General features: G+C 36.4%; 1 pseudogene; it reads left to right on the top strand.

Annotated features, from left to right (window-relative positions):
• The first annotated feature begins 6,726 nt into the window (after nt 1-6,726).
• On the top strand, nt 6,727-8,492 carry LOC148574527 (uncharacterized; annotated as a pseudogene).
• The last annotated feature ends 1,569 nt before the right edge of the window (nt 8,493-10,061 follow it).

Genomic DNA, 10,061 nt, shown 5'->3' with positions numbered 1-10,061 from the left:
AGGCTCCTATGGTGAATAGATTTTGTATTAAGTCACTTGACAGAACAATGTGTGATATATTAAGATTTAGCAATCTAGACAGCCTTGATCAGCCTTTTAGAGGGAAGACAGTGGTCTTCGGTGGTGACTTTCGACAGATTCTCCCAATAATTCCTAAAGGGACTAGACAAGAAATTGTTAACGCCACTATAAACTCATTGTACATATGGGATAGTTGCAAGCTGTTGTCATTGACCAAAAACATGCGATTGAAAGCAGGTGACTCCTGATGGGTTGGAAACGAAATTCCAACACCTAAACTCACCAGCAAGTATACCGGGTCGCATCAAGTAGTAAAACTCACGTAGAGTGAGGTCGATCCCACAAGGATTGATGGATCAAGCAACTTTAGTGGGTGATTAGTTTAGTCAAGCTAACATTGGTGAGTGATAATTGATGCAGCAGAAAGTAAATGACAAGAAAATTTAAAGTGCAGAAAGTAAATTGGACAGAAACTTAAAGAGCAAGAAATGTAAATTCACAGAATCTTAAATGACAAGAAATGTAAATTGCATAAAAAGTAAAGGGGATTGGGTACAGAAAATTTAAAGGAAAGCAATAAGCAGCACTTAGAACAATTGCAGAATAATTAAATTGCATGAAAAGTAAAAGGGATTGGGTGCTGGGAATTAAAGGAAAGCGATAAGCAGCACTTAGAACAATTGCAGAATAATTAAATTGCATGAAAAGTAAAAGGGATTGGGTGCTGGGAATTAAAACTTCAACAAGAAAATGTAAAGTGCAATCAAGCAGAGAAGTAAAAGATGAAGTAAGTGCAGCAGATTCAAACAGAAATGAAAAATTGCTTGAAGAACAAGACAGAAAGAAACTTAGCTCAATTGTAAAATCTAAAAGAGAATTTGAGGATCCAAGAAGAGCAATGAACTCTGGAAGCAGATCTGGATCTCAATTCTCCTTTGTTCAGTCAGAAAATATATTGCAGAAGAAAATGAGGTTTAAAAATAGCAGAGAAGATTAAAACCCAATCCTTAGATCAATTGAGAGGAAGAGTGGAAGATGATTCTCAGAATTTGAATCAATGGAGCTCTTCAACCTCAATTCAAGATCCAAAACAGAAAAGTTAAAATTTTAGAAGAAGAAGATTTAAAACAACAAATGAAATTTGAATTATCTAGAAGAAGAACAAACAGATTTTAGATTGAGAATTGAAACATAATTCCTTCAATTCTCCAATTCAAGTTAAGATGTAAAAGTGAGCTCTCTATTCTCCTTGCTCCCTATTGGAGCCAACCTCCTCTTTTTCTAGAATGACAATGATGCCTTATATAGGCTTTACAAAATGAAAATGAAAATTAAAAACAAATTACAAAATAAAATAAATTCCTAAGCTAATTGATCCTTGTTCCTTTGAGTGATGATAATGGGCTTAGCTTGCTTTGGATTTAAAGAGTGGGTTGATTTGGATTTGGCCTTTTTCAATTTGGTGAAGAATTGAATTTAAATGGAATTTTGGTTGAATTTTTAGCCCATGGGTGTTGCTCCCAGGGCAATGCTCAGCTCATGGGGAGAGCGCAGCATTCCCTGGGAATTGACCGTGTCAATGTTGCGTGACAAGCTTTTTGTTGGACAGCTCTTCAATGTAGCGCTCAGCTCTCCCCAAGAGCACAACATCCTTGCTTCCTTGGTGAGGTATCCGTGTTCAAGCCTTGGGGGTTGCACTCTTGCCCAATTTCCTTGCATTTTCTTTGGGAGAGAGCACGACAATGCTCTCCAAGAGAGCGCTATGCTCTCCAAGTGAGCGCTACTTTGCTTTGGAGTGAGGCTCCAGCTTCGAACCTTGGTGGAAGCATTGGCTGATTTTTTTGCTTGTTTTTGGCCCTTAAAGATGTATTTTACTCGTGCCTCAATTTCATGCCAAATATGGATTGTCATATATCGTTGGAAAGCTCTTAATGTTAGCTTTCCAACGCAACTAGAAGCACATCAATCGGACATTCGTAGCTCATGTTATAGCCCTTTGAAGAAGGCATGGTCATGTTGTGAGCGCCCAAGTTTTAACTTAGCGAAAATTTTGTTTCCGAGCTCATTTTTGCATCACGATAATGCTCTGCTCTTAGCAAGAGCTGAGCTTAGTGTGCTGATTGCCAATCTCCTTTAATTTGGTCATGGGCCACGCTTTTGCTCCAAAGTGTGCTCCAACTTCAAAGTGTGTCCCAAAGCTCTTTTTTTCTCCTTTTTAGCTTATTTTGTGCTTCTTTGCTTCTTTTTCTTCTTATTTCCTACAAGATTTATAAAATTAAAAGATCAAAGAAATATACCAATTAAGCACAAAAGCATTCAATATTTAAGCACAAATCATCAATTTCTTGTATGAAAAAGCATAGAAAAACATGACATGATGACATGTCATCACAACACCAAACTTAAACCTTGCTTGTCCCCAAGCAAGAAAAGAATCATGCAATAAAGATTGACAATCCAAGGTAAAAAGAATAGCAACTCAATGTTCATGGTTAGCTAGTTTTCTATGCATGCTACAATCACAAAAGAAATGTAAATGATTGATGCTTCTATCTAGCTCATTTTATGAAATCTTTTCCTTATAATTTTTCCTTGAAACAAGCTTTTGATTTTCTTATTAGCTTCTCCTTTTGGGTGCTTTGCCCCATGAGTTGATAACAAAACTACGACTCTAAATGCTTTATTTTCAAGTATTACCACTTGATATATAAGCACCACAAGCATTTAATTAGAGGACTTCATTAAGCCCATTTGTTTCTTTTCTTGACTCTCTAATCATTGATGCTCAGAGCCTTGAGCTTTGAGGGAGTGCTTTTTGCACTTTGAGCATAACCTTGACTCTAAGTGTTTTGTTTTCAAGCTTTTTTGCTTGATACATAAACACCACAAGTACTTAACAAATTAATTGTCATTGGTACTCAGAGCCTTCAGCTTTTTCATTCTTTCCCTTTTGCTTTTCGTGCCTTAATTTGCAATTGCTTCTTCAAGGTTTTCATTATTTCAAAAGATTTCACAAAATGTCCTAGATGAAAACTTCAATTAAGTAAAATCCAATGCAATTGAGCAACAATTAATCATACTAGCTTTCCAATACTTGTATGCACATGCTAAGTTCTTCTTTAATGCCTTGTTTGTTTATGATCATGATAATTTATTGCTTTTAAACTCACAGAATTCAAGTTGATAGTCATAATGCCACAGCAACATGTTATCATTTAGAAATCAGACGATGCTTATTCATACACACATGCATACAGAGAAGATAAAGACAATCATGCAAATTATAGTGCTAGAAACAAATGAGAGGAAAAGGAACTTTACAACCTTGCAATTCATCTTCTCTATTGTTGTCCTTTTCCTTCTATTCTTCCTTCTTCCCATACCAATACTCAGAATGCTTTCTCATCCTCAAGCAACAATTAGAACAATGGCTATGGGGCTAAGATGGATCATGAATGTCTTACATAATGAAATAATAGTAACACATGTGTTTTAAGCAAGCAAAATTAAAGATAACAATCAAGGCACAAGAGACAGAGACATTTTGATTGCATAGATAAGAAGGTGTGCACAATACATTGCATAAAAGATAAGTGGCACACCAAACTTAGTGTGACACTTTCACTTGGAAGTAATGCAAGTATCTTGTAAGAATTGGAACCAAATTTTGTTGCATAGCAACACCAAACTTAGAATGCAATCATATGTCAATTTATTTGAATTAAAACTAAGCAAATGAAACTGTTATTTGTTAAGTACAATCACCAAGCCAAGAATCTGTCATGAATAAGGATCTCTTGGTGATGTACTAACAAAGACAGTTAATAAGCAAACTAGAGGAAAGCATTTAAAAAACAGAAAAATAACTAAAGCAAGTAGAATGAAAAAGTGTTAAATCAAAAGAGAAAAATAAAACTGCAGAGGCATTGTGATTATGAAAACAAGTGGTGCTGCTGGATGATTTGCATAGAAAATTAAGTGGCACACCAAACTTAGAATCTTAGTGTGACACTTCCATGTAAAATTGATGCAATCATCCATGAAGATGGAAAACAGTTTGTTGCAGGGCAACACTAAACTTAGAATGTAACCATATGCTAATTTATTGAATTTAAACAAAGCAAAGAAAGAAAACCAAGCAGAGAAGAGAAATTATACCTACTGTTGGCATGTTGTTTTTCACTTTCTTCCTCTTCTTTCAGTTTGTTAAGAGGAATGACCTCAAGGGAGGAGAAGATTCAGCTATTGCCCCCTGTCTTGGTCTCTCCTCAGCAAGCTTTCTTTTGTTAATGGCTTGATTGAGCTTGCTTGCTGGATCAGGGGGAGGATTGCTTGTAGTTGACCTTCTCTTCTTCATGAATATTGTCCTTTGTAGCTTGGTCACAATCCTCTTCTCGGTGCTTTTGTTAATTGTTTTCACTTCCTTGAATTCAAGTCTTGGTGGTTGTGTGATTGTTGGACTGTTCTCTTCATCAAGAGCTTTTTGAATTGATGGTTCAGTGGGCTCTTCTTTCCTGTAATTTTCTGCTTCAATTGAGTGTGAATTTCCTTGATTGGCTTCCTCCTCTTCTTTTACATGATCTTCCATTAAGTCCTTTGGGAGTGAAGTTTCATGTTCCTCTATCACCTCAATTAGCTTCTGTGAAAATGAAGCTACAGGTTCAAATGCCTCCTCCACCTCATTTTTCATTAAAATTTTGCTTGACACAGAGGTTTCCTCATCTTGCCCTTCCACTTTCTTCGTTGCACTCAACAATTGATCTAACATCACTTCCAAGTTTGTGAAGGAGTTCTCTTGTTCTTTCCAGAATTTCTTTGTCTTCTCCTCATATCCTTTGAGCATGGACTCAAGCTTTGAGAGTCTTTGGCTATTGGAAGTTTGTGTTGGTTGTGAGTCTTGGGATGGATTTTGTGTTGGGCATAGTTAAGTGATGAAGAATTTTCAAATGTAAAAATGGGAGGTGAGGTTGGACGATATCTCATGTGAATTGATTGCTCAGAATTTGCAATTCTTTGGTAATACTCCCAGCCACCATTGGAATAATGACTTGAATCATTTTGTGGTGGTGAGAAATATCCCATATGATTCTCTTGCTCATCTTGTGGTTCTGAAGCATAGCTCCATGGATTGGAGTGCTCAGAATTTGAAATTTCTTGGTGATATTCCCAGCCACCATTAGAGATTGGTGATGGTGGGTAATATCTCATAGAATTTTGTTTGACCATAAGATGAGTTAAACTCCATTTGTATTTTGTAAAACGCAACATCAATGAAAATTGAAATTACTCATATCAGAGATAAGAATTTCTTAGTGAGGCAAAACACAAACACCTTGATTTCAGCTTAAAATAGAAAACAAAAACAAAGAAAATGCTTGATCTAGACTTCTCACCCACTTAATCATTGTTGATCTAAATCAACCCCCGGCAACGGCGCCAAAAACTTGATGGGTTGGAACTGAAATTCCAACATCTAAACTCACCGGCAAGTATACCGGGTCGCATCAAGTAGTAAAAATCACTTAGAGTGAGGTCGATCCCACAGGAATTGATGGATCAAGCAACTTTAGTGGGTGATTAGTTTAGTCAAGCTAACATTGGTGAGTGATAATTGATGCAGCAGAAAGTAAATGACAAGAAAATTTAAAGTGCAGAAAGTAAATTGGACAGAAACTTAAAGAGCAAGAAATGTAAATTGACAGAATCTTAAATGACAAAAAATATAAATTGCATCAAAAGTAAAGGGATTGGGTGCAGGAAATTTAAAGGAAGCAATAAGCAGCACTTAGAACAATTGCAGAATAATTAAATTGCATGAAAAGTAAAAGGGATTGGGTGCTGGGAATTAAAGGAAAGCAATAAACAGCACTTAGAACAATTACAGAATAATTAAATTGCATGAAAAGTAAAAGGGATTGGGTGCTGGGAATTAAAACTTCAACAAGAAAATGTAAAGTGCAATCAAGCAGAGAAGTAAAAGATGAAGTAAGTGTAGCAGATTCAAACAGAAATGAAAAATTGCTTGAAGAACAAGACAGAAAAAAACTTAGCTCAATTGTAAAATCTAAAAGAGAATTTGAGGATCCAAGAAGAGCAATGAACTCAGGAAGTAGATCTGGATCTCAATTCTCCTTTGCTCAGTCAGAAAATATATTATAGAAGAAAATAAGGTTTAAAAATAGCAGAGAAGATTAAAACCCAATCCTTAGATCAATTGAGAGGAAGAGTGGAAGATGATTCTCAGAATTTGAATCAATGGAGCTCTTCAACCTCAATTCAAGATCCAAAACAGAAAAGTTAAAATTTCATAAGAAGAAGATTTAAAACAGCAAATGAAATTTGAATTATCTAGAAGAAGAACAAAGAGATTTCAGAGTGAGAATTGAAATAGAGTTCCTTCAATTCTCCAATTCAAGTTAAGATGTAAAAGTGAGCTCTCTATTCTCCTTGCTCCCTATTGGAGCCAACCTCCTCTTTTTCTAGAATGACAATGATGCCTTATATAGGCTTTACAAAATGAAAATGAAAATTAAAAACAAATTACAAAATAAAATAAATTCCTAAGCTAATTGATCCTTATGCCTTTGAGTGATGATAATGGGCTTAGCTTGCTTTGGATTTGAAGAGTGGGTTGATTTGGATTTGGCCTTTTTCAATTTGGTGAAGAATTGAATTTAAATGGAATTTTGGTTGAATTTTTGGCCCATGGGTGTTGCTCCCAGGGCAATGCTCGGCTCATGGGGAGAGCGTAGCATTCCCTGGGACTTGACCGTGTCAATGTTGCGTGACAAGCTTTTTGTTGGGCAGCTCTTCAATGTAGCGCTCAACTCTCCCCAAGAGCGTAGCATCCTTGCTTCCTTGGTGAGGTATCCGTGTTCAAGCCTTGGGGGTTGCACTCTTGCCCAATTTCCTTGCATTTTCTTTGGGAGAGAGCACGACAATGCTCTCCAAGAGAGCGCTGTGCTCTCCAAGTGAGCGCTACTTTGCTTTGGAGTGAGGCTCCAGCTTCGAACCTTGGTGGAAGCATTGGCTGATTTTTTTGCTTGTTTTTGGCCCTTAAAGATGTATTTCACTCGTACCCCAATTTCATGCCAAATATGGATTGCCATATATCGTTGGAAATCTCTGAATGTCAGCTTTCTAACACAACTAGAAGCACATCAATCGGACATTCATAGCTCAAGTTATAGCCCTTTGAAGGAGGCATGGTCAAGCTGTGAGCACCCAAGTTTTAACTTAGCGAAAATTTTGCTTCCCAGCTCATTTTTGCATCACGATAATGCTCTGCTCTTGGCAAGAGCTGAGCTTAGTGTGTTGATTGCCAATATCCTTTAATTTATTCATGGGCCATGCTTTTAAAAGCGTGGCCTAAGGCTCCAAAGTGTGCTCCAACTTCAAAGTGTGTCCCAAAGCTCTTTTTTTTTCTCCTTTTTAGCTTATTTTGTGCTTCTTTGCTTCTTTTTCTTCTTATTTCCTACAAGATTTATAAAATTAAAAGATCAAAGAAATATACCAATTAAGCACAAAAGCATTCAATATTTAAGCACAAATCATCAATTTCTTGTATGAAAAAGTATAGAAAAACATGACATGATAACATGTCATCAACTCCCACACAAACTCATCCGAGTTAAAAGAGTTTGCTAACTGGATACTAGGTATTGGTGATGGTAGCCACGGAACACCAAGGGATTGTGGTGAGAGGATTAAAATCCCAGAAGACATCCTGGTTAAGGATTGAGATGACCCAATAGAGGCAATCTGTAAGGTAACATATCCAGAACTATTTTGCGGGAAAAATATTGATGAACATATTGAAGATAGAGCGATACTAGCGCCAACATTGCAAATAGTTGATGAGATAAACAACTACATGATGAGCTTAAACCCTACTGAAGCACAAACATATTACAGCTCAGACAAGGCATGCCTAACAGAATCCAACAATGACTTATTGGCATCCATACACATACCAGAATTCCTAAACACAATCAGATGTTCAGGAGTTCCAAATCATGAGTTGACATTAAAGGTTGGAACCCCCTATAATGTTACTGAGGAATATAGACCATTCTGCAGGATTGTGCAATGGTACCCGCTTGGTTGTCACTAGGCTTGGGAAATACATCATTGAAGCATGTAGCAAGGTTGGGAAGAACAAAGGTCATAAGGTGTTTATTCCTATGATAACTCTAAGCCCATCGGATCATCGAATTCCATTCAAGTTCCAACGAAGACAGTTTCCTATAATGGTGTCTTACGCAATGACTATAAATAAGAGCCAAGGACAATCATTGTCAAAGGTTGGTTTATTACTCAAAAAGCTTGTTTTTACTCACGGCCAGCTTTATGTCGCAGCATCTAGAGTAACAAATAGGCAAGGACTGAAGATACTATTGTGCCATGATGCTAATAACCGAATAGAGACAGACAATGTCGTATTTAAAGAAGTTTTTAGGAATGTTTGTTGAAGAGGGCATCTTACAACAAGAAATTTGCTTAACTCCGTGTTAATTTTGCATTAAACTGAAACGAAATCATCACATCAAATAGGTACTCCTTTTGCTCCAGTGTAGACTATTTAATTATGCAACCTTTAGACACATTTATGATATTTAAGTAACTAACTCAGGCATGTATCACTTAAATCTTAATTTGATATAACAGAATTTACCTGGTAGCGTAGTAGTGATTCTTTAGCAGCTCCACGTCTTAGATACACCTTCACATTCTGCAGAAAACATAAAATGAGCTACACTTGACAAAACGGATACTTTTTATAGATGTATAAATATTAAGATTGTTAACACACAGCCCAACAAACGTGCATTAACAAGAAAAAGAATACAAGCAATTTCATAATCTCAAAGATCCCAGGAAACTATCGGAATATGGAAATGAACATTATGATCATTATCAAGAAAAAGAATATAAGCAATGAAATCAAGTCCATTTGAACTTCTCTGGCAATTGCAAAAGACAGATGTGCATTAGGTAACAGGATGTTACCGGCAGTTCTCAACATATTAGAGGGTACTGTAACACTTTAAATAGGTTATCAAAGTTTAGAAACCAATTACAAATCACATATTAGAAAACAAGATTTATAAAAAATGCTACTGTAACATGCTTATCTTCTCACATTCTTATCAATCAAAATTACATTATTGCAGTCTTCTTATGCTTGCTGAAAACTGCATAATTTCATGTGAAATCGTTTAAATAAAGAAATGGACAAAATACCAATCGGCAAATAGGAGACACCTCATACCAGGCTAACTTTAAGTAAGCAGCCGCTCGGTTACAGTAGTAAGTCGCATTTATGCCATTCAGTTTGATAGCCTTAGTGTAGTAATTGAGTGCCTTATTCCACTGGCTTCCTTTAAAGGCTGCATTTCCCTGAAGAATATGCCTTTTATCAGCTTATGTCATATTATCCACCTTGCACATATAATGCAAGCTGCTGCTCTTAAAGTAGCAAGATAGAACAAACCTTCTCCTCTAGAAGCTCAGAAGTTTCAATGTTTCCATTGGTATCTTGTAATGGCAAAGAATAGGAGGCAACACTAACTTGCTCTTGAAGAGTGCAATACATATCCAACACCGTATCAAGTAAAAATTTATCAACCCCATGGAATGAGATGAATGAAATAGAAACACAACCACCATTATGAGAACCTAATGGAACTATAACCTGCAACAAATAGTATAAAAGTTAGCAAGCAGCTCAAGCAACGTTTCAGAACAAATGTAATTCAGAAAAGGAACAAGATCACCTCTAGCACCTAAAAATAGTAAATTACTTGACAACATCCAGACACGCTAGCAATGCTCGACAATGCAGAAGTTCTGACATGAAACTCAGAAGACAACCCTTACTTTGTATTAAGCTTAAATGGATAGTTTGCTACGGAAGGAATAACGAGTATTCCATCATTCTGAGGGACAACTAACCAAAATCAGGATGTGTTTAATTGAATGGGATGGAAAGTAGACTTGCCAAAATTTTTTGGTCATTTCGTTATAAAAATCAGTGATCT

Source organism: Arachis ipaensis, chromosome B2 (assembly GCF_059453495.1).
Source record: "Arachis ipaensis isolate K30076 ecotype BB chromosome B2, ASM5945349v1, whole genome shotgun sequence".
Taxonomy (NCBI): Eukaryota; Viridiplantae; Streptophyta; class Magnoliopsida; order Fabales; family Fabaceae; genus Arachis; species Arachis ipaensis.
Note: the sequence above shows the minus strand (reverse complement) of the source record. Positions and strands in the feature narration are given on the sequence as shown.